The sequence below is a fragment of the Mastomys coucha genome, unplaced genomic scaffold, assembly GCF_008632895.1.
Source record: "Mastomys coucha isolate ucsf_1 unplaced genomic scaffold, UCSF_Mcou_1 pScaffold22, whole genome shotgun sequence".
Taxonomy (NCBI): domain Eukaryota; kingdom Metazoa; phylum Chordata; class Mammalia; order Rodentia; family Muridae; genus Mastomys; species Mastomys coucha.
In genome coordinates this window covers 258,406,440-258,430,003 of record NW_022196905.1, presented here as the reverse complement: position 1 = coordinate 258,430,003, position 23,564 = coordinate 258,406,440, and the positions used below count along the sequence as shown (strand labels likewise).

At 48.9% G+C, this 23,564-nt stretch overlaps 1 long non-coding RNA gene across 1 annotated transcript; it reads right to left on the bottom strand.

Moving 5' to 3' along the window:
* Window positions 1-583: 583 nt before the first annotated feature.
* Window positions 584-11,995, bottom strand: LOC116068116. Its single transcript, XR_004109440.1, has 3 exons — window positions 11,897-11,995; window positions 1,773-1,891; window positions 584-607 (listed from the first exon to the last, which is right to left on the bottom strand). It is a non-coding gene; the product is annotated as an uncharacterized LOC116068116 (long non-coding RNA).
* Window positions 11,996-23,564: the final 11,569 nt, after the last annotated feature.

The window sequence follows — 23,564 nt, the reverse complement described above, 5'->3', positions numbered from 1 at the left end:
ACCAGCTTGGATTCCATAGTGAGTTTCAAGGGAAGCCTGAGCTTCCCTTAAAACAAAATGAGACCCTCTCTTCAAAAACATGATAATTAGGGCTGGAGAGATGGCTCTGGAGTTAAGTGCTCTTGTTGCTCTTGCGGAGGACTCAGGTTTGGTTCCTGGCACCAACACAGTTGCTCACTCCTACCTGTAACCCCAGGTTCGGGGGCCCTGACACCTTTTCCTGGCTTCTGTAGCACCCACATACCTGGCATAACTCACCCATAGACATATATACACACACACACATAAAAACTTACAAATTGGGCGGTGGTGGCACACGCCTTTAATCCCAGCACTTGGGAGGCAGAGGCAGGCGGATTTCTGAGTTCGAGGCCAGCCTGGTCTACTGAGTGAGTTCCAGGACAGCCAGGGCTACAGAGAAACCCTGTCTCGAAAAACAAAACAAAACAAAACAAAACAAAACAAAACAAAAACTTACAAATTACTTTTACTTTACAAATTACTTACAAATTACTTTTTTAAGTGTAAGACTGTCTTCTGTTCAAGCAGTGGTTTTCTTTTCTTGTTTCTGTGTTTCCTCTTTGGCTCCTCCTTCTGTGTTTCCATCCTCAGGGGGGAAAAAAATCACAAAGCGGAAATCTGATTCTATCTCCTCAGAGAAGGGTGGTGGCTTGAGAAATCCCAGGCCTCTGGCTCCTGCTGCCTCCAGCCATTCACCTGGCACAGCTTCAACTCCTACAGCAGGTAAACCTGGACTCACATCTTCCCAAAAGCCCCCCCATGTCTGGCTCTTGAGCCCCAACACCTGGCAAGCAGAGTCCACTGGCAGGCCCCTCAGGACAGGCCTCTCTGGCTAGTCAGCGTGGCGGGTTGCAGCCCTGCCTAAGACCAGCATGAGGTTCTGAGTTTCTAGTAGATGACAGACTTAACCCTGTAACACTGCTGTTCTGACTTGGGCCCCATCTGCAGCCCTAGGGGATGACCTGAGCCCTCTGACTGATCAGCCAGACCCTCCCCATCCAAGCTTTGGCTGAGAAGGAAACACCTAAAGCTGCCAGTTCCCAGGTCCCTTAAGAACTGGAGACAGTTTGGTCACTTCTAAGCTTAAGACAATGACTAAGCCTTAGGCCCTGGATCTAAAAAATGGACAGTGTTAGTGGTAGAAACAGGCAGAGCTTTGAGTTTGAAGCCATCCTGATCTACATAGTGAGTTCCAGGCTAGCCATCAGAACACAGTGAGACAAGCAGGGCGGTGGTGGCACACGCCTTTAATCCCAGCACTTGGGAGGCAGAGGCAGGTGGATCTCTGAGTTCGAGGCCAGCCTGGTCTACAGAGTAAGTTCCAGACTGCCAGGGATACACAGAGAAACCCTGTCTCGAAAAAAAAAACAAAAAAAACCAAAAAAACCAAAACAAAACAAAAAGAACACACTGAGACAATGTCTCAACAAAACAAACAAACAAAAGATGCACCACCGAAAGCCAGTGTGCTGTGTGAGTGGCCACGGAGAATTCTTCAGCCCTAGTATGTCGGCTTCCTCTCTGACCTCCAGGTCACCAAAGTTCCAGTACTAACTACCAAGCATGACCTCTTGTGGGCCACCCCAAGTATCTCACTACTGTAGACAGGCACAGCCTGTGGTCTGAGACTGCACCAGCATCCATGCTGGGGTATACTCCCCAGACCCCAAAAGCACCACCCCTGTGCTTCCTCTGGTTCTGGGACCAGGGGTCTGGCCTTGAGTCGTGGGGGAGTCCTAGTGGAGTCATACCGAGAGCCTGCGCAGCTCTCATTCCTGGTGGTGGCCAGCAGTCCTGACACCCTGCAGCTTCTTCCTGCATCACAGTCTTGGTCAGGTGGCCCAGTGGCTTCTCTGCTGAGTCTTTGCACCTATAAAAAAAAAAATTGTCAATGTCAATGGCAGGAGTCATGGCTCAGTGGTTAGGAGCACTTGTTGCTCCTACAGGAGACTTGTGTTTGATTCCCATCACCCAAGTGGCAATTCACAGCCATCCATAACTCCAGTTCTAGAGGATGAGATGACAGCACCACTCCCCACCCCCACCCAATCCAGGGCACCAGGCACACACGTGGTGCACATATATGCTTACAGACAAACACATATAAAACACACAATGGATAAATCTAATTCTTAAAAATTGTTAAAGAAAAAAAAAAAACAAACAAAGAAAGAAAGAAACCATCATGGCCCATCTTCAATACAAAGTCAGAGAATCCCAGAGAAACAGGAAGCACCAGACTCGGGTCTTCCCCAGCTGGCAGCTGGTGCCTGCTTGTCTGGCTAGGCCTCTTAGAACATCCTGAAGTTGAAAAATTGTGGGTAAGGCCAGGTGGGATGACAGGGTAACAGAGACAGGCGCATCTCCATGTGTTTGAGGCTACAGAGTGAGTTCCAGGTCAACCAGAGCTACATAGAGAGACCCAGTCTAAAAAGACATCAATTGAGGAGTTAGAGGCATTCCTGTGACTGAGCCCACATGTCAGAAAAGGAGGGACTCAGCCCGGCCATGGTGGCGCATGCCTTTAATCCTAGCACTTGGGGGGCAGAAGCAGGCAGATTTCTGAGTTCGAGGCCAGCCTGGTCTACAGAGTGAGTTCCAGGACAGCCAGGGCTACACAAAGAAACCCTGTCTCGAAAAACCAACAACAAAAACTTCTCAGCTTCACAACTTGAAGTTCTCAAGTCTGTTCTTACAGAGTGAGGGTCTTGTTCCTTTGTTACTTTGCAAGGATATCTGTCCTGCCCCCACGACACACTAACTTTAACCCTGACTCCTCATGGATGTGCATTTACCTCAACCCCCTCCACCTGTGAAGATGGTGTCCGAACAAGACCACGTTATGAACAGGGTACCCGAAGGAAGTAGTTACAGCAGTGAGTGAGGCTGTACCACCTAACACAAGCTAACCTGTGCCAAGGGCCCGGCAGGGAGAAACTGTTGCAGATGGGATTTTTATGGTTAGCCATCACAGAGGTGGCCTTCATGTTCCCCTGGAACTTCATAGCGGAGCAGGAATTGAGACAGGGGCCACAAAGAAGTGTATTGCCTGGGCAGAGAAGATAGAGGCTGACTCCATCAGGGCAGGATGGAGCACAGGGTGAGGTAGGACAATGGGGAGGGGACCCCCCTCCCCCACTGCAAAAGCAGTCATGAGGAGAGTACCCAGGCCTCAAACCCCAGTGTCCAGGGCCCAGGCCTTCCTTAGCCTCCTTCAGTTGTGTGAGAGTATTGACCGTTTGGCAAGCTCACCTATTGAAGTGTTCTAATTTGTTTTAAATGACCAGAGGGGCTGGGGAGACAGGTCAAGGTCAAGAGCACTGGCAGCTCTTGCAGAGGCCTAGGGTTCTAGACCCAGTATCCGTACTGCGGTTCAGAACCCTCTGTAACTCCAGTTCCAGGAGACCCAATGACCTCTTCTGGCCTCTGTGTGCATAGCACACATGTGACACACAGACTTACATGCAAACAAAGCACTTAAACATGCCTTGGTCACGGTGTCTGCTCACACCAATAAATCCCTAACTAAGACATAGTCTACAGTAATGCTTTTAGGGGCTGGTGAGATGGCTCAGCAGGTAAGAGCACTGACAGCTCTTCCTGAGGTCCTGAGTTCAAATCCTAGCAACCACATGGTGGCTTACAACCACCCGTAATGAGATCCAATGCCCTCTTCTGGTGTGTCTGAAGATAGCTACAGTGTACTTATTTATAATAATAAATAAATCTTTAAAAAATGCTGGTAGTGGTACACACCTTTAATCGCAGCACTTGGGAGGCAGAAGCAGGCAGATTTCTGAGTTCGAGGCCAGCCTGGTCTACAGAGTGAGTTCCAGGATAGCCAGGGCTACACAGAGAAACCCTGTCTCGAAAAAAAAAGGAACTCAGAATGTAAGCTGGCAAAGCCACTACAGAAATCAGTGTGCAGATTCCAAAAGAAAACATACCTCAAAATAGAACCACCCCTGACCCAGCTACCAATGCTGGCATGTACCCAAAGGCCCCGAGTCAATACAACACAGGCACCCCTCACAGCCTGTGTGTTCATTGCTGCAGCAGGGTTGAGAACCACTTGCCCTAGAACCACATGGTAAAAGAAGTGAACCAATTTCTTCCATAGGCTGCCTCCTGACCTCCACACAAGCTCCTTGTTCCACGAACCAGGACGAACCAAGATGGATCGGCTTTGGGAAGGCAGAGTGAATTGATGACCTATGGTCACAGATCTGGCCTGGAGACCATAAGATGACATCACCTGCCTCATCCTGTGTGTCTCCTACAGATGGCTACCGTCAGTCACATAAACCATGGCTGTGTCTATGCACACTGAGGATGCTGATGCCTCTTCCAGAGAGTGGCGATCACATGGTCCATCAGAGAGCTAGTTCTGGGAGACTCTGCCTCTACTCCCTCTGTCCTTTACTGTGTGACCACTCCCCCCCACACCCCGTGCCCACAAAGGCCGTGTGACTTTGGCCCACAGAACGCAACCGAACTGATACTGCGTCAGTTCCCAGCTTGTAGCAGGAACACTTGGCCCATGGCTCAGGCTCTCAAGGGACCTCTGTGACCATCTAGCCCACACGCTGCCTGAACTGACAGCCAGAACCAACTACTGTGTCCAAGGAGCCACTGTGGACCTCCATCCCACCCCCACCCTAGCTGAGATGTCAGCTGACTGGCAGCAGCATAAAGGAGCCCTGGTGAGACCAGCAGAAGGACTGCCAGGTTGCCAGCCTCAGAACATGAGGACTTGTTGAGGTCTCAGTACGTACAGTCTGGGAACTGAGACCATAACATGTCACCACAAACCACACTGAGGACAGAATGCTCTGGAAGCTACATGTCCCTGCTACACAGCCAGTTCTGCACTTTAAAACTCTCAGGAGGGGGTTGGCTAGAGAGATGGCTCAGTGGTTAAGAGCACTGGCTGCTCTTCCAGAGGTCCTGAGTTCAATTCCCAGCAACCACATAGTAGCTCATAACCATCTGAAATGGGATCTTATATCCTCTTCTGATGTGTCTAAAGACAGCTACAGTATACTCACATACATAAAATAAATAAAAACAAAACAAAACAAAAAACCTCAGGCTGGCAAGATGGCTCAGTGGGTAAGAGCACTGACTGCTCTTCTGAAGGTCCTGAGTTCAAATCCCAGCAACCACATGGTGGCTCACAACCACCCGTAATGAGATTTGATGCCCTCTTCTGGTGCGTTTAAAGACAGCTACAGTGAATTACACCAGAGAGAGCAGGGCCGGAGCCAGCGGGGCCGGCGGAGGTCCAGAGTTCAATTCCCAGCAGCCACATACACGATAGCTCAAGGCCATCTGTACAGCTACAGTGTACTTATACACATAAAATAATAAATAAAATAAATCTTTATAATAAAAAAAACCAAAAAACCTCTTAGGATAGTTCCACAAGTCTTTTTTTTAAGACTTATTTATTTATTTATTTTATGCATATAAGTACACTGTAGCTGTCTTCAGACACCCTAGAAGAGGGCATCAGATCCCATTACAGATGGTTGCGAGCCACCATGTGGGTGGCGGGATTTGAACTCAGGACCTCTGGAAGAGCAGTTAGTGCTCTTAACTGCTGAGCCATCTCTCTGGCCCCCTCAGCAAGTCTTTACTTGCCGAACCAGCATGAAGACTGAGCTTGGACCAGAACCCACATGGCCTAAAGCTTGCTTGTAATCCCAGCGCCGGAGAGGCTGAGATGGGGATTCCATGTTAGTGCCATCAGCGAATTCCAGGCTCAGAGCCCAGCCTCTAAACTCAGGAGGTAACATAATGAATAATAAATACACCTAGGTCAACCTCGGGCCTCTACACGCATGAATGTGCCCCACAGACACACACACACATACACACACACACACACACACACACACAGAAATAGACACAGACACACAGACACACACACACTGGAGAATATCCTATACTTCTATTACTACTGTCTTTGAGTTCTCAAATTTCCTGTCCTGTTCCCGGAACTCAGGATGTGTCTGTTTCCACAGAGGGACTTGAGGCCAGAGGAGGTCATATGTAGGTTCCTGGCCTAAAGACACACAAGGAAAGGCTATCAGCAAGCCACGGCGGGTGCCTTCACAGCAGTTTGCCTGCCTGTACCCTACTGCTGACTTCTGCTCCTCAGAACTAAGAAGGGGGTGTAGTGGTGCTCTTAAGTGAACAGATTCCAGAACTGCCTGTGAGATAATGGTCTCTGGCCATGCTGAGGTAGGAGGGAGACGTTATCTTGATTCCATTAGTTCATAGGGGAGGAAGACCTATTTTGTGGGTGCGTCCACAGGCCAGGCCAACAGAAAAAGAGCAGAACCTTAGTTTGCATTCATTGCTCTTTTCTATGATTGTGAATCCTTGAGACCAGCTGCCTGAAGCTCCTGTCTGTCACCTGGCCTTGCCATCCACAGTGGGTAGTACCCTGAGCAATGACCCACACTACCCTTTCAACCCTGAGTTGCTTTCCTTAGGGTGCTTTTTCAAATTATTTATTTATTTTACGTATGAGTACACTGTGGCTGTCTTTAGACACACCAGAAGAAGGCACCCTGTGGTTGTTGGGAATTGAACTCAGAACCTCTGGAAGAGCAGTCAGTGCTTTTAATTTGTTGAGCCATCTCTCCAGCTCTCCTCGGAGTATTTAATTACAGCACCTAGAAACCAAGCCAAGACAGAAGGATCAGTCTCTGAGGTGCCCGGTCTCAGGCAGAGAAGAGAACAAGATATATTTGTGTCTCTCGCCCGGGCCTATGCAGTCAGGCTTCCTACTTCTGTGGGACTGACTACCTTAGAATGGAGGCTGGTGTCAGCCTTAACCTCATGGGGACAGGGAGCTGGTTCCCCTCCTCCATCAGCCCCAGCATAGCTCTCCTTGCTACCAGTTGGACTGTCGCTGCCATGGCTCTGTCTAGGTGCTATATCTTTCTCAGGGCAGCCGATCACCCACAATAGTGGGAACGATTGGGTTGAGTCTGCCTGATACTATAAATCAGCAGTTCTCAATATGTGAGCTTCATTCCCTGTGGCCAACCTCTATCTCCAAAAATATTTACATTATGAATCATAACAATAGCAAAAAATGAGGTAGCAATGAAAATAATTGTATGGTTTGGTGGGGTGGTCACCACAACATGAAGAACTGTATTAAAGGGTTGCAGCATCGGGTTGAAGGTTGAAGACCACTGCTATAGATGCTCATCCACTCATGGCCAGCATATTCGAGGCAAGGCCCATGTCCACCTGTGGGGCTTCCCAGCTGGAAGAGCAGGTATGTGGACCATTCATTTCCTGCCTGTGGAACATTCATTTCCTGCCTGTGAAGGCCAGGCCCCTGAACATCTGCCCTGTCATCTCAGGTGCACACAGATGGGAAATGGAAAGGCAGAAATCCAGACGACAAGCCCGTGGCAGAGGCCACCTTGTCACACAACATCCGCTGATGTAACCATGTTCACAAAGCCACCTTCTCCAGATGTCCAGAGAGCACTGTCCCCACAGAACTGTGTCAGCTTGACTGAGGTTGGCAGCCCCTCCCCTGCCGTCCTGGCCAGGTCCCCTGCTGAACATGCCACATACTGTCCCCTGGAGCCTGTCATGAGCCCCCTCTGATGCTTTGGGGACCCCTGGGGCTGTTGGCTTATGGAAAGAGCAATGTCTTTTCTCCTGGCTGTGAAGGTCACAAGCCTGGACAGAGGTGTGAATACACTCAGGCCTTTCTACACTTCGGGTGAGAACCGCTCACCACGTCTCCTCTCAGCCTGTAGTGGTGGCCACAGTCCTTTAGCTTGTGAACCACATCCAAACACTACCACTGTCACATGGTATTTTCTGTGTGTCAGTGCCAACATCTCTCTCTTTCCAATGAATACCCTAGTCAGTATGAGTATGGCCTTACCTTGAGCATACCTGAAGGACCCTGGCTCCAAATGAGGCCATAGTCTATACCTTCTTATAGTGTGTGGGTCAATGAAAGATTTGTCAACAGTGAAAATTGAGTCACATGACCACTGCAACCTTGGCTCTAAACACATCTGTTCACACCTTGATTTGCATGTCCCTTCCCATCACACAACACTGGCCTGTAGCTTCCGGGACAGCTTGGCTCAGGTTCAAGCCACTGTCCCCACCGCCCTGCCCAACAGGTTTTGACTGTGAGGAGACCTTTCTTCTCTCTCAGGAGCACAGACTCTAATTTTTTTTTAAACCGTTGTTCCCCAGCGCATATATGTAGTGGGTTGGTCTGATGCTGCTTGTATTCTAATGCTAAATGCTGGTTCCTCAAGATGCAGTTGCCCTGACAATGAGCAGATCCCCAAGTACTCAAGTGATGCCATATGAACCTTCTCCCCCCTTTAGCTGGTCAACAAAAGGCCTGTGATTGGGCAGTAGAGGAAGAAAGGTGGGACTGGAGGTTCAAGTGGGGAGGTAAAGATAGAGAGAGGAGAGGAAGATGGATGAGGAGGAGGCTGCCATGGACCAGAATTGTGTAGCCAGAAGAAACAGCAAGTAACAAGGGTTTAGAGCTGGGGAATAAGTTAGTACAGCCCTAGATCTGCCCAATCTAGGTGCATGGCTTGCAAATAAAATACCTGGATTATGTCTCTCTTATATGGGCTTAATAGGACTGTAAATTCCTATTACATACATATATTAATTCCTATCTCTTATGATTGTATGGTTTTAAAATGTTCAATTTTTAAAAATCACTGTTTGAATTGACAGCTTGAGTTTTATTTTAAAAAAATAATAATTTGTTTTGTTTTGTTTTAAGACAGGGTTTCTCTATGTAACCCTGGCTATCCTGGAACTCCCTCTGTAAACTAGACTGGCCTCAAATTCACAGAGATCTGTCTGCATTTGCCTCCTGAGTGCTGGGATTAGAGGCATGTGCCACCGCCACCCAGCTCAGTAATAATAATAATAATAATTATTATTATTATTATTATTATTATTATTTAATATTAAAGAACTCTGCACTTGAGCTTAAGAGAGAAGTTCTTGAAATGGTACTAAATGTCCTTCTGCCACTGTATACTATAGATTACCCAAAGGTAACATCAGAATATGGGTCAGTCTGAAGAACATTACAGATGCTTGTGTACAGTGTTAATGTTTTTGTATAAAACACATCCATCTCACGAGTATGCAAATTTATCTTAGACTCCAATGGTAAAACCATATATATATATATATATATATATATATATATATATATATATATATATGTGTGTGTGTGTGTGTGTGTGTGTATGTGTGTATGATATATATGTAATGCATGTATATATGGTAAAACTATATATATATATATATATATATATATAATAATTGTTTTACTTTCTATTTTTATTGATTATCAATGTGCATGTAATGGGAGGTGGTCGTGGCCAGTCAGAGGACCACTCTGTGGATTGAGTTCTCTCCTTCTGCCTATATGTCAGTTCTAGGTATTGGACCCAGGTCACAAGTCTTGCAGAACAAATACCCTGCCTGCTGAGCCACCCTGCTGCTCCATAGAGAAACTTGGTTTAAACAGCTGGAAAGGTAGTTTCATGGTTAAGAGCACTGACTGTTCTCCCTTAGGACCCAGGTTCAATTCCCAGCAACCACATGGCAACTCATACTTGTCCAGGGATCAGACACCCTCACACAGACATACATGCTGGCAAAACACTAATACACACAACATAAATAGATAGATAATTAAAAAAAAAAAAAACGTGTTTCAAGCTGGGCAGTGGTGCCACACACCTTAATCCCAGCACTTGGGAGGCAGAGGCAGGTGGATTTCTGAGTTTGAGGCCAGCCTGGTCTACAGAGTGAGCTCCAGGACAGCCAGGGCTATAAAGAGAAACCCTGTCTCAAAAAAAACAAAAACCAAAAAAAAAAAGTGTTTCAAAATTATTTTGTGTATTTTTGCCAGCATATTGTATCTATACTATATACGTATCTATGAATTTTTTTTTAAATGTGTGAGGGCCAGAGACATGACTCACTGGGTAGAAGAACTGCAGACACAGCTACGAAATCCTGGTGACCTACATTTGACCCTGAATACCACACATTTATAATCCCAGAACTCCTATGGAAAGATAGGAGGTGGAGACAGGAGAACCAGCCAGAGGCTTGTTTGGAATAGTCAGTGTGGCAGCAGACACCAGAGAGACATCTCCACATCCCCCCACCCCACCCCCACCCCACCCCCAAGGTGTCCTTTGACCTCCACATGAGCACTGTGCTGCGTGTGTGTGTGTGTGTGTGTGTGTGTGCGCGCACGCACGTGCGTGTGCGTGTGCGCGCATGCGTGCACACACATGCATACACACCCAAGCCTTTGCTGAGGTGCCTGCTGGATGCAAGTGTCTGAAGACACTGCTTAGTGCCTGTGACTAAGGAGCGTAAGGTCTGTCCTGAAGGAAACAGTGGGACAGACAGAATGGAACACATAAGCTCTAAGAGTGGAGTGAGGGAATGTCAGGGGAGGAGCACATGATGGCAGGAGCAGCCCTTGAGGGGAACACTCTGAGGAAGAGCATGAGATACCAGCGGCACCCCCAGAAGCTGGAAAGGGAAGATAATATAATCCCTGTGCCCCCACCCCTGCGCTTCCAGGAGCCAGCCCCGACACACCCAGACTTTCCCCAATGAGACAGATCTGAGACTTCTGACCTCTGGGACAAAGGCAGTAAGTTTACACTTCTTAAAGCAACTCAGACTGTGGTCATTTGTTACAGCAACCACAGGGAACTCATACGGACCCATGGCTAGCTGTGTCTGAGACGGTGGCAGAGAGGCCGCAGACTGGGGCCACAGGCTCCACAGGAAACCACTGTAAGTCAGGCCACAGCACTGCCAGCAGTTTCTGGGCAGAGTCTCGAAAGGGCAAGGTAGCCAGAGGCTCCCAGACCACACACCACTAGGCGTGGCCCAGTCATCTGGCTTCGGAATGGTACCTATCCAAGCCTCTTTACCAGAAATGCGATTACCCTACTTATTTTTCGAGCCATCAATTAACACATCCCAGATGTACAAACTGGCCAGTGGCCAGTTTCAGACTGCCAGGTATGGGCAGCCCACACAGGAGACTTGGGGATGACCAGGGAGGCTGTGGAGCCCTGCAAAAGCCCCACAGGACTGAAGGGTGGCAGAGGCCACAGGCAGCAGGCACTTGGAGTGTCCCCTTTGAGTCCTTGGCTGTCCTCCTGGAAGGACATTTGTATGACTCTAAGACAATCAACGCTCTGCCAGCTTCTCTGAGGCGACTAGACTATGAAGTGCCCTTTTCTTGGTGCCAGAGATGGAAGTGAGGGCTCACTCATGCCACATAAGTGCCGCACCACTAAGTCATGGTCATAGCATCCGTGTGTGTGTGTGTGTGTGTGTGTGTGTGTGTGTGTGTGTGATGTATGTAGGTATGTGTGTTGTGTGCAGGTATGTGTTTATATGATGTATGTAGGCATGTATGTGTGTGGTGGTATATGTAGGTGTGTGTGTGTGGTATGTGTGGTATATGTAGGTGTGTGCATGTGGAATATGTAAGCATGTATATGTGGTGTGTGGTATATGTAGGTGTGTGTATGTGTGGTGTGTGGTGTATGTGTATGTACCTTGTGTGGTATGTGTAGTGTGTAGGTATGTATGTGTGTGTATGGTATATGTAGGTGTGTGGGGGTTGTATGTAAGTATGGGGGGGTGCACACCCATGCTTATGCACACGGAGGCTGAGGTTGATGCTGGAGCATCTTCCTCTATCCCTGACTAATTCTTTTAAAGTCAGGGTTGGTCCCTTAGTAAAGCTGAAGCCCATTCTTCAGGGAGGCTGGTGGGGCAGCGAGCCCCTGGGACCTACCTGTCTCTGCTCCCTTAGCCCTGTAGTGATGGACACCCTGAACAATGCCCAGCTTCTACATGGATGCTGAGGGTCGGGAGTATAGTCTGAGGACTTGGGTGGCAATTGCTCTGCACACGGAGCCACCTCCCCCTCCTGCTGTTGGTATGATGTCACAGTCCACAGCAATGAGCTCCCATGATGCTCTGCTCTGCGCATGGCAGCCAGTCAGCATCTTCTGTACTGGCAAGATGAAGTCATCTGAGAGGAGGGCGCCTCAATTGAGAAAATGCCTCCATAAGATAGGACTGTAGACAAGCCTATGGGGAATTTGTTTTGTTTTGTTTTTTTTCTTTTTGTTTTTTTTGAGACAGTCTTTCTCTCTGTGGCCCTGACTATCCTGGATCTCACTCTGTAGACCAGGCTGGCCTCTAACTCACAAAGATCCACCTGTCTTCCAAGTGAGGGATTAAAGGCGTGCCCCACTAACTCCTGACTGGAATATTCTTAGTGATTGATGGGGGAGGGTCCAGCTCATTGTGGGTGGTGTCATTCCTGGGCTGCTGGTCCTGGGTTCTATAAGAAAGCAGGGTGAGCAAGCCATGGGGAACAAGCCAGTAAGTAGCACCTCTCCATGGCACTTTGTCTTAGTTTGGGTTCTATTACTGTGAAGAGACACCATGACCACAGCAAGTCTTTTTTTTTTTTTTTAATTTATTATTACAAATAAGTATACTGTTGCTTTCTTCAGACACACCAGAAGAGGGTGTCCGATCTCATTACAGGTGGTTGTGAGCCACCATGTGGTTGCTGGGATTTGAACTCAGGACCTTCAGAAGAGCAATCAGTGCTCTTATCCACTGAGCCATCTCGCCAGCCCCCACAGCAACTCTTATAAAGAAAACATTTAACTATAACTGGCTTATAATTTCAGAGGCTTAGTCCATTATCATCATGGTGGAAAGCACGGCAGTGTGCAGGCAGACACTTGAGGAACCAAGAGTTCTACATCTTGATCCACAGGCAGCAGGAGACTGTGTGCCACACTGGGCATAACTTGAGCATAGTAGACTTCAAAGCCCACCCCCACAGTGACATACTTCCTCCAACAAGGCCACTCCTCCTAATAGTGCCACCTACTATGAACCACGCCTTCAAACACATGAGTCTATGGGGGTGGGGGGTCATACCAGTCACACCACCCCCCCACCCTGCATCAACTCCTGTCTCCAGGTTCCTGCTGGTCAGCTGGAGCTGAGGTATTAGTGAAAAGAAGAGCCTCGCTGAGGTGAAATCTTCTGGGAAGTATTTCCTGAGAGCACGCAGAACCTGTGTTACCGAGGCGGCAAGATTATACACCTCACCGGAAGCAGAACTCGGTCATGTGTAAGCATTACCCAGGTGGTGCTGGTTTTAAAGACATGAAGCAGCTGATGTTTGGCCCTGTGAGAGGCCAGGAAAGGTCTCTGGGGAAGGGGCAGCCTCAGTGGCAGTTAAAGAGACGGGATGAAGGGGTCATGCAGAGAAGTTGAGGCTTGGCACTCAGAAAAGAGCCCATGAGAGCTGATTAGCAAAAGTGCAACTCAGTTACAGCCAGAGACTCCAGCGTTTTGGAGATGCCAGAACCATAGAAAGACCACCAAGAACAGCAGCGGGGGGCTGGAGAGATGGCTCAGCGGGTAAGAGCACTGATTGCTCTTCCGAAGGTCCTGAGTTCGGATCCCAGCAACCACATGGTGGCTCACAACCACCTGTAATGAGATCGGACACCCTCTTCTGGTGCATCTGAAGACAGCTACAGTGAATGACGCTGAAGCGAGCAGGGCCAGCAGAGGTCCTGAGTCCAATTCCCAGCAGCCAAACACATGATGGCTCACAGACATCTGTACAGCTACAGTGTACTCATACACATAAAATAAATAAAATAAATCTTTAAAAAAAAAAAAAGGGAACAGCAGCAGGACAACAGAGTGGAGCCAAGCTGGAGCCTAAGAAGACAAACTGTGTGCGCTGCCAGAGGGCGGAGCTGGAGATATGACCCGAGCTCTCTGGAGGGGCCCAGAACATCCCTAGTGAATCCCCGATCACTGACATTGAATTATTTACACTGTTGGAGTTTAAGGCATCTAAATTAAGTTTGCTTTTATTTTTTTTTTTTAATAGGAGCCCACAGCTGAAAAACTTTAAACTTTTAAAAGAGATTTTGGATTTATTTTTAAAAAGATAGATTGGACTTTAATGTGTTTGAGTTTATAAAGGCTGTAAGGACGTTAAAAGTCTAAAGAGGTTTAAAGACTAAAAACTTAGGTTTTTAATGAAAAGTCTTGGAAAGCCCTTCCAAGACTGAATCAGAAAGGAAGGTGCAGGTTTAATGGTGACGCGTTTGTGTCAGGTTGACAAGGGGTCACTTGTGCTCGATAATTTCATGTCAGCTTGACACAAGCTAAAGTCATTTGAGAGGAGGGAGCCGTAATTAGGAAAATGGCTCTGGAAGATCAGGCTGCTGGGCAAGTCTGCATGGCATTTTTCTTAATTAGCGATTGATAGGTGAGAACCCAGCCCGTTGTGGGTGGTGCCCTCTCTGGGCTGGAGGTCCTGGGTTCTATAAGAAAGCAGGCCTAGCAAGCGAGTCATGGGGAGCAGGCCAGTAAGCAGCACTCCTCCATGGCCTCTGCTTTAGCTTCTGCCTCCAGGGTCCTGCCTTGACCTCCGGTCAGTGATGAACAGGGCTCAGCCCTCAGCAGCAGGCCTGGGAAGTGCTTGCTAGAGAAAGCCCCGGCAAGCCAGAGAAGTCTACATGTAAACACTCAGCTCCAGAGGGAGAGGGAAGGCTGTGTGTCCTGTGACCCGGGACTCACGGCCTGGCTCCTCGGATGACTCAGAGCAGGAAGAGACACTGACATCCGCCCAGCTTCCATTCTGTTACCTTGTGATGCCCACAGGTTAATCCAGATGTGCGTCTGTATGATTTATTGATAGCAAACACAGAGAGACGGGTAGGGAGACAACTTTGTAAAGCGCTTTCCACACAAACACAATGGCCCAAGTCAATCTCTAGAAGCGAAGAGCTGGGCCTGGTGGAGACAGACAGACTCTGGGGACTCACTGATCCCTCAACCTAACCGGAAGCTCCAGGCTGGAGGCCTTGTCTCAAAAACAGGTGGAGGTTCTCGAGGAAGGACACCAGAAGCTCACACGTGCACACATAAAGCCTCGGGGGTTGGGGGCTGAGAGACAGTTCCATGGATAAAGCCCTCGCCTTCAAGTGTGAACGCTGCAGTTTGGATCCCTAGAAGCCACACAAGCTGCAACCCCAGTCAGGGAAGAGACAGGAAATCCTCGGAGGCAGCTGACAGGTTGGATTACAACTGTGTGACATGTATACACTCATGTGCAAGCCCCACACTTACACACCAAGCCCCCCCCCCAAAAAAAAGCAGATCTTACTGTAAACCGTGAAACTACTCATAAAAGGCTGAGTGGACTGGTGTGACTTTATTCTCACCAGTTGGGAGGTGAAGGAAGGGTGGTCTCTGTCCGCTCTGACAGGAGTGACAGGAAGCAGTTGCCAGAATCTAACCATCTCAAAGCAGCTCCTCCATTTTTTTGCTAGCAGGGGTCGAACTGAGTTCATATACCCAGGTTAAAGATCCAAAGCCCAGCCTGCTTCTCCAGGGGTTTCTCAATTGTCCCTTAACTAGTAACGCATGTAAATTGGGAGATTGTGGCCCAAGTACACAAATTGTAAAAAACATAAGAAGTGTAAAAATTGTAAAAACCCATCATGCCTCAATAAGCTTCCTGCATCTGGTCCATTCCTTTGTTCTTGCATCACCTAAACTCCTGAACAAGTGTTTAGAAAGATGGATTCAGGACCGGGTGGTGGTGGCACACGCTTTTAATCCCAGCACTTGGGAGGCAGAGGCAGGTGGATTTCTGAGTTCAAGGTCAGCCTGGTCTACAGAGTGAGTTCCAGGACAGCCAGGGCTATACAGAAAAACCCTGTCTCAAGGTGAATCCGGGACCTAAAACCAGAAGCCCCCCCCAATAACACTCAGCCACCCACGGATACTCCTGTACTCTGTGTCAAAGAAGTTTTAGACAACCCCCCCAACCCCTTTTATAGGCCACTCTTTAAAAATGCTGTATGACTTCCCTTCGAGGAGGAGAGTCAGTTCCTGAGTTGGCTGTCTCCCCATGCATACAGAAAATAAAGCCTTTGTTTAAGCTTCTCCTGGGTCTCCCTTCTCCCCAGTCATTGGCCACCAGCCCAGGAAGACAAAGGGAACAGAGATGACCAAAAGGGTTTCAGACAGCCCGTGAGTACAAGCGGTAATAAGGACACTCTGGGACCACTTTGAGGAGACAGCCCAACTTTACTCAGGGTGAATCAAGGCTTATATAGTTTGAGGCGGGGGGTGGGGGGGGATAGAGATAGGAATACCCAGGGTGGGCAAAGGTCATTGTCTGAAGGCTAAGGTTACTCAGATGCCTCATTAGCCTGGAGAGGCATTCCAGGGGACTCAGGGGCTTGCTGATCAGGTTCTCTTCCTGAGTACGGTAACTGACCCTGTTATCTACTGTGACATTCTGCAGGTAGAGGTGTTGGGGGCGGGGTGACTTCTCCAGACAAGATCTGAGAAGGAGAAGCCCTGCTGACAGAGTCTGCCATTTTGTGTCAAGCTCAGAAAGAAGACTCTCAGGACCATAGTCGATTTCGACCTTAATTAACAGGGCAACAGGGAGTGAGTCTTTGGAGTGAGTTTCCTTGGCTTCTCCCTAGACCCAACAGGGGGAGACCTTTCCAGAAGAGAGGACTTTGGTCAAGGCTGCATTGAGTCTTCATGAGTCGCTGCACTCCCCTCCTAGGGCCTCCAAACAAGTTCTCAAGAAAAAGGGACGGTGACCTCCTCCCCTCATAGAATCAGCCATAAAATCCCACCCAAAGAAGCATTGGCTCCATTGTTTAGAGCACATCCTGACACCGGGCTGGGGGTGGGGCTGTCCACCTCCTCTGGAATATGAAGGAATAGAGTACGGTCACAGCAGCCAGGCATCGCGCTGCAGGCTTGTGCTTCCCCCCCAGGAGCTCATTCAAGAGCAGCAACTCCTCACCCGTTGTGAAGAACTACAGGTGCACACCGGAGTCCTGTGGGCAACACCAACATTGCTCTCCAGGAGCTAGACAGATTAAGCAAAACCAGAAGAGAACGGCACTGAATCACAGTATAGAGCTCTGAGTACGTGGATTTATGGAGGAAAGGAGGAACACTGGAAAGGCTGAAAAGTGAAGGAGGTGATGGGTGGCCGGTTTCCCCCCCCCCCCCCCCCCCCCCGTGTATCAGAACAGGAACGTCTGCATGAACGCGTGTGACTATGGGAAGGATGAGAGACGGAAGCATGTAGGAAATTGTGTCACAGGAGGGAGGAGGAACATATGAGAGAGAGAGAGAGAGAGAGAGAGAGAGAGAGAGAGAGAGAGAGAGAGAGAGAGAGAGAGAGAGAGAGGAGTCCTGAAGTGGGTGGGGGGCTGGGAGAGGCTAGGAGTAGCCAGCAACTTTCCTCCGCCCTGTCAGGCACTGTGGTTGGTCCAGGGCACACTTGTCCACACTGTGGCAGCCTAAGAGCTGTGTGCTCTTGGGAGATGCATGGCACAGGGAGGCAGAATGTCACCTGCCTGGGAGTTGTCAGCAGGGACTGCACAGGCTGACAATTTCTGCATGAGCCTCTCCAGGGAGATAGGCTGTGACAGTCCCTGCGGCTGGGGGGGGGGGGGGGGGGGTCCTGATGCAGCAGTTAGAACTGACTCCTCTTGCCAGTGCTGGGGAAGGGCTGTGAGTCAGGCCTGCTTGCTGCTGGCTGCAGTAGCTGGGTTCCCACGGGCAGGAGGGAGCCCGCACTCTGGGAGTGGGGATGGCAGCTCAGAAAGAACTCAGGCTTCCCAGAACTCTTGACTAAAACAGAATGCGCCAACCTTGTGAATCCTGAGGGAAAGTATGCTTCACCAGCATTTCCCACATCACCAGGGCCTCTAAGGCTCAGCCGCTCCCAGGCAGACTCCACTGAAGCTGGCCTGGGTTTGAATCCCCACTGAGCACCCTACTGCCTTCACCTCCTCTTGGCCTCCTCCCCTGCTCTGTAAATGAAGACAGTAAATAACCCCCCTGGCTTTGCCACACACACACACATACACACACACACACACACACACACACACACACACACACACACACACAAACACCACACTGTGGAGAGGATGTGTGAGGTACTGGGTCCACAGTTGGTGCTCAATGCCCTTGTTCCCAAGTGGCAGTTTGCAATCATTTAAACTACAGGCTCCTTCCTGGTGTGTTGGAGACAGGTGTGCACCTCCAGCACAACCCTCAGAGAGAAGATTCTATTGGCAGTAATAGGTAATCAACACAGAGAGCCACAACTGGATCTCAAGGGGCAGAGAATAAGATGCTGTGGAGTGCTCAGCCCTAGCTGGGACATCTGTGTGACAGCCCCTCCTCCCCGGCCTCAGGAACCTTGGCGGAAGAGGAGGCGGAAAGAGTGTTAAGAGCCACAGGCCGTGGATGTGGATGACTGTCAGGAAACTGTCTCCCCTACGTAGCAGGGCTGCATACATGAAGTCACAGCAGTCGCGATCGTAGGCACGAGACCTGTGCAAGCTCAGGCCACTCGGTCCTCCCTTGAGCAGAGGAGCTCTTGGTGAGCAAAGGCCGGAAGAGGAAAGACAAGTTAAGTCAGCTCACACTCCCGAGAATGAATGGGTGGCACAAACTGGGCTTGCTGGGTGGGAGTGTGGTGGATACAAAGTTGGGTGGGAAACTAAGGCGGGGAGCATGGATCAAGATAGAGGTGGGGGAGGGCTGACTATATGATCAAAACACACGCCGGGCGGTGGTGGCGTATGCCTTTAATCCCAGCACTTGGGAGGCAGAGGCAGGCAGACGGATTTCTGAGTTCGAGGCCAGCCTGGTCTACAGAGTGAGTTCCAGGACAGCCAGGGCTACACAGAGAAACCCTGCCTCAAAAAAAAAAAAAAAAAAAAAAAAAAAAAAAAAAAAAAAAAAAAAAGGTATTTATAAGTCAAAGTAAGTGATAAAGAAAAACAAAATGAAATAAAATCGAGGTCCCTGCCTGTGTGCCTGACCCAAGCCACTGCCCACTAGAACTCTGGTGAGCAAGCCCCACAGCCTTCCTGCTGACAAGTACACCGGCTAACCAAGCGTTCCCTGAGGACCTGTATGGAGGAGGGACCTGCTTGGCAGAAGACACAGAACATTCAAGACCTCTACATTGGACTGGTGAGATGGCTCATGTGGTAAGAACACTGACTGCTCTTTGGAAGGTCATGAGTTCAAATCCCAGAAATCACATGGTGGCTCACAACCGCCTGTAATGAAATCTGACCTCTGCGTCCTAGACTTTCTTACCATCTATGATGTTTTGAATATGATTGTCCAGTGGGTACACTATTAGGAGGTGTGGCCTTGTTGGAGTGGGTGTGTCACTGTGGATGTGGGCTTTAAGACCCTCATCCCAGCTGCCGGGAAGTCAGTCTTCCACTAGTAGCCTTCAGATGAAGATGTAGAACTCTCAGGTCTGTCTGCACCACGCCTGCCTGGATGCTGCCATGTTCCCACCTTGATGATAATGGACTGAACCTCTGTGAGCCAGCTCCAATTCAACATTGTCCTTTATAAGAGTTGCCTTGGTATGGTATCTGTTTGCAGCAGTAAAACCCTAATTAAGACACTTTCTCTGTCCTCTATCCTCCTCTTCTGATGTCCTGGCTCTCTCTCAGGACTTTGTCACTGGTCCAGGTCACTTTCCCCCCATCATCGTAGGCTATCTGGGGCTCTGCTTACCAACCCCAGGATGACAAACGGCAGAGGCCTGGGACTGGTCCTCAGTGCCACCATAATTAAAGCCAAACACATCCTATGTGTGCTGTGGCTCATATGGCCCCAAAACACCCCCATGTCGAAGGCTTGGTCCCCAGTCTCTGATGTTATGGATGGTGGTATAGCCATGCTATTGGATGGGGAACTGGTATCTGGTCCTAGTACCTTCCTGTCCCTCCCTTTCTGCTTCCAAGCCATCAGAAGTGAATGAGCCTCATCCGTACCACAGATCCAGATAAACCTCCCCTCCTTATAAGGTGTTATCTCGAGCATTTTGTCACAGTAGCAGAAGTGGACTGACATGGAGGCAGGTGGATTTCTGAGTTCGAGGCCATCCTGGTCTACAGAGTGAGTTCCAGGACAGCCAGGGCTATACAGAGAAACCCTGTCTTGAAAAAAAAAAAAAAAAAAAAAAAAAACAAACAAACAAAAAAAGAAAAACAATCTGGTACACGATTGGATGTGGGAATGTCCTCAGTCTTCACTTTCCCAGTGAGGAAGAGAACAAACTTCATGCCGGCAAAAATGCAGGATGAAGAACACAAGCAACTGGAGAAGCCGACGCCTCAGGCAGACACCTTGACTGCTGTAAGGAGGACAGCTGGACTCCTTATGCAATACTTCCATGAAAAAGTAACAGGTTGCTGGGCGGTGGTGGCGCACGCCTTTAATCCCAGCACTTGGGAGGCAGAGGCAGGTGGATTTCTGAGTTCGAGGCCAGCCTGGTCTACAAAGTGAGTTCCAGGACAGCCAGGACTACACAGAGAAACCCTGTCTCGAAAAACCAAAAAAGAAAAGAAAAAGAAAGAAAGAAAGAAAAAGTAACAGGTTTCTGGGTATGGTGGTCCACACCAGCATCCTAGCAGTCAGGAGCTGAGGCATTGAGTTCCAGGACAGCCTGGGCTACAGACTAAACTCTATCCCAAAACAAGAAATATAAACAAACACACAAACTTTGGAAAACCAGAGAAAGTAAGAGACCACTCCTCAAATCTAGCAAAGGACACAAGAGGAACCCCCTCCTCCACGACCACCCCACCTCCTCGGGGCATCACACTCTGGGAAAAGCCAGATACCATCTCAGAAAGTCTAGAAACGGCGACCTTCACACTTGAACTCCCAGCTTCTCTTGTTACCAGGAGGCCTAGGCAGGGAAGGACAGAAGAGAAGGAAGACAGGCTGGAGGGACTGCTCAGCGGTTAGGGCACTGGCTGCTTCAGCCGAGGGCCAGACTTCAGTTTCAAGCACCACAGGGCAACTCACATGGTAACGTTAGTTCAAGGGGATCCGATGCCCTCTGCTGGCTGCCTCTGGTGCTGTGCACACAATCTGCTGGCTAATTTGGCTTAGCCTAATTGCCACAAGCTTGAGTCAGTCACATGAAAGGAAGGAGCCTTAATTTAAAGAACGTCTCCATCAGGTTAAGCTGTATGGGATCCTGGGGGATATTTTCTTAATTAGTGATTGATGGAGGAGGGTCCAGCGCACTGTGGGTGGGGTCATTCCTAGGCTGGTGGTCCTGGGTTCTATAGGCAAGCAGGTTGAGCAAGCTATGGGCAGCAAGCCAGTAGGCAGCACTCCTCCATGGCCTCTGCATCTGCTCCTGCCTCCAGGATTCTGCCTGTGTGATTTCTTGCCCTAAATTCCCTCAGTGATGGAATGTTACCTGGAAGTACAAGCTGAAATAAATCCTTTCTTCTCCAAATTGTCTTTGGTCATGGTGTTTATCACAGCAATAGTAACCCTGATGAAGAAACACAAATAGTAAATGAATCTTTCAAAAAAGGAAAGAAGCTGGGTGGTGGTGGCACACGCCTTTAATCCCAGCACTTGGGATTCAAAGGCAGGTGGATTTCTGAGTTCGAGGCCAGCCTGGTCTACAGAGTGAGTTCCAGGACAGCCAAGGCTACACAGAGTGAGGCAGGAGGATCTCAAGTTCAAAATCGCCATAGTTTACAGGGTGAATTTAAGGCACTCCTGGGCTACTTAATGAGACCATATCTAAAAGGAAAAAAAGGGTGGCTGGAGAGATGACTTAGTGGTTAAGAGCAATGACTGCTATCCAAGTCCTGAGTTCAGTTCCCAGCAACTAACTACATGGTGGCTCACAACCATCTGTACTGGGATCTGATGCCTTCTTCTGGTGTGTCTGAAGAGAACGACAGCATATGGACATATATAAAATAAACATAGCTCTTAAAAAAAGAAAAAGAAAAAAATAGAAAAAGGTCTGGAGGCATTGCTCAGTGGTAGCATTCTTGGCTCACTTGCCAAGGCTCTGGTTTCAATCCTCAGTGCTGGAAGAAAAGAGGAGGAGGAGGAAGAGGAAGAGGGAGAGGAGGGAGGAAGAAGAGAAGGAAGAGGAGGAAGCAGAGGAGAGGGAGGAAGAGGAGAGGGAAGAGGAGAGGAGGAGGAAGAGGAAGAAGAGTCAAAATGCTCACTTTCTGCCGGGCAGTGGTGGCACCACGCCTTTAATTCCAGCCCTTGGGAGGTAGAGGTAGGTGGATTTCTGAGTTCGAGGCCAGCCTGGTCTACAGAGTGAGTTCAGGACAGCCAGTGCTACACAGAGAAACCCTGTCTCGAAAAACCAAAAAAAAAAGAAAAGAAAGAAAGAAAGAAAAATCTCACCTTCTGAGTTTCCTTGCAACCATAAGCACAGCAGAGTCCATGTTTGACGACTGAATAAACATACACACTTGAAGATGAGTCACCACCTGATTCTGATATCAGATTCGGGACAGCTGTTTCTGAAAGCTCAAGTGTGTGTGCTGGAGCTTGCCAGATGGACCACAGGGGTCCACGAGTCCACTCATACCACCTTGGACCTTCGGTGAAGCTATCTGTTCAGTCAGTCGTCAGTCAGTCATAATAATAGTGTGATAAACCCCTAATAGCTAGGCTCGTTAAAAACCAACTAGGTCTCAGGCTGGGGCCATGGAGGATTTAGAAAGATGTTTTCAGATTCTTTCCCAAATGTTTGATGAAATCCCAAGACAGCATTCCCAAGCAAACTTCCCCTGAAGTTCGAAACCCACAAGTATTTAAGGGGGAACTTAATCCTCAGGGCTGGGATCTGTTTGTGCTTAGGTCACCCAAACGGAATGGCACTCGGTGCCCAAGACGTCTCTGTGCCCTGTGCTGCAGACGTGGAATTGGATCTTTGTGTCTTATGGGCATAAGACCGTCATGCTAACTTTCAAACCAGAAGTTTGCTTTTCAAGAGGGCACAGACTTGGCCAGTGTGCTCCTCAGTTAAGTCTCCTGGGTTTACAGCACAGTGAAACCTCAGGCCTTGGAGAAGGGTGACTGGTCTCCCGCAATGAAGAGAGTGAGCAAGAGGCTACAGAGGCTACCTTGGGCGTAGAAACTAAGGAGATGAACTTTGCAGATCAAAAAGGGAAAAATGGCTAGGTGTGGTGGCACATGCCCAGAACTTGGAAAGCAGAAGCAGCCAAGGTCATTCATAGCTTTATCCAAGTTCAAGGCCAGCCTGGGTTACTTATAGCCCTGTCTCAAAACACAAACAAATAAGCAAGAAGTGCCCATGTGGAAAACCTGTAGCATAGACATAGAGTAAAACAAACATCCTGACTTGGCTCACACTGGAATTCACTTTCCTTCCCTGCACTCTGAGAGGTAGCTCTGGAGGGGCTGGGCATGAGGCTAAAAGAAAGAAGGGTGCGTCTCTGTGGCATGTCACTTGGTCCTCCTGGCAAAACTTACAGGACCCAGAGAGAGGGCCTGGGTGGCCCAAGCCAAAAGGGAGGCCCAGCAGG